The sequence below is a fragment of the Olea europaea genome, chromosome 12 (assembly GCF_002742605.1).
Source record: "Olea europaea var. sylvestris chromosome 12, O_europaea_v1, whole genome shotgun sequence".
Taxonomy (NCBI): domain Eukaryota; kingdom Viridiplantae; phylum Streptophyta; class Magnoliopsida; order Lamiales; family Oleaceae; genus Olea; species Olea europaea.
In genome coordinates, this window is record NC_036248.1 from 12,451,325 (window position 1) to 12,453,312 (window position 1,988).

The window sequence follows — 1,988 nt, forward strand, 5'->3', positions numbered from 1 at the left end:
TATATATATATATATATATATATATATATAAAGTCCTCGTATTGGTGGCATAATTACATCTTATATGTGATATGATCTCATTGAAAATACAACATAAATACTTCTATAAAAATTTGTCGAGTCCTCATGTTGGTGACTATTTTAAACTCATATATGCGTGGACTTTTTGATCAAAATCGGATATTTGTTCGAACCCCCCACCCAAAAAAAGAATCATAATTGAGAATCATCGAGTTATGGACGATTCTTGATTTTAGAACCCAAGACATGGGTAATCGGCTCTAAAACAAAATTTGTCCTTTTTATTCCTTTACAACTTATTCATCTGATCAAATGACCTGATCAACAAATAGAAAGTCCGCAAGGTCTAGCAAGTAGCAAGTTTATAATACTCAAATAGTAATTGTCTTATTCGATTAGATTCGTTCATTTGAACAATTGAATTAGGGATATTAATTTAGCTTGCTGACTCGAGCAGCCAGTGGCACGGCTCGGCTCGAGAAAAGTCCAAGCGAATCTGCCTTGTGGCTCAATTTTATCGAGTTGATGCTCAGGCCGAGCTTCATTTTGGAGCGTCGGCCCGAGCTCGAGCCCGAGCCCTAGCCAACCCTTGTGTCTCGATGAGCTACACGTGCCAACCTTGTCATGAGCCATTTTCAGCCCGTGAGCAAATTAAAAAAAAGAAAAAAAAATCTTTGGTAGCAACATATAGCTACAAGTAGGCACGTAGAGCATGCGTAGTTGCCTGCAATAGGCATTGTTGCCTCTTTTTATTAAATAATAATAATAAATAAATCACGAGCTATCTGAACTCAATAAGGCTCGAGCCAAAAGTTTGGGTCAAACCTAGATTTTTCGCCAAAAGCTCTCTTCGAATCGAAAAAAAAAAATCTCGAACCATTTTTACTCGAGTCAAGCACAAGATTCGAGTTTTGGCTTGACTCGTTGACATCTTTATATCACTATGATTAGCAACCATTTTTGACTGCACTTTACGATCTGTCCAACCTACAAATCCTTATTGAAGCATCGCACTCAGAGACATGACCGAAATTGAATGCTATTATATTAGATATTATATGTTATTTGGTGGTATAATTGTAGTTGATTGAAAAAGTGTTGAAATATGTATTTATTGTCATATTTTATTTCTCCAATTTCTGCTAAATATTGGGAAGATATTTCGTATTGTATTGTTCACGATTTTTATAAAAAAATGTTTTGGTTTGAACGAATTCGAACCGACTATTCATGTTTGATTATATCAGTAATTATGTAAACTCAAATGATTCCATTTACAAAATATTCAAATTATAATTGATGGTTTCAGATATTAAAATACTTGGATCGTCGCACAGAATGTCAAGGCTACTCATATATATGATTCACAAGATTAACTTAAATATTGTTTTATCTATGCATAAAAGTCTTTTGATAAATTTATTGGAAAGCAATAACTAATACTAAAATATGAGTATATAGAAGCATTATTGAATCCTATCAACATCAGCAGTGCAATCAAAATAAATGCAATTAAACATCAGTATACGTGCTTTTTCAAACTTCGTTATACATAATTTTCAATTACTCAACATAGGAAAACTCCAACTTCCCATATCTTATCTATTTCTTGAAGCAGAAAGCCTGTGGGTTTAATAATTTCTTCCATCTCACATTCCCCACGCCACTATGTGCGTGGTGTACACACTATGCCTCTGATTGGAAAATTTATCGACGATGTATAAAGAAAAAAAAATAGTGAGTTCCATGAAATATAATTATGAATGTATAATTGAAATTATTAATATTTGATTTTGACTCAATTTATAATTCATTTATAATTTTGTATACTAACAAAGTCAAAGGCAGATAAGGGTCGGGAAGGACAATTTTTTTGTATGGAACTAATATATTATATGAGGAAATTTTCAAAATAGTCAACTTTTGGCTTTGTAATTACAAAAATGTCACTTTTTTTTTTTTTTTTT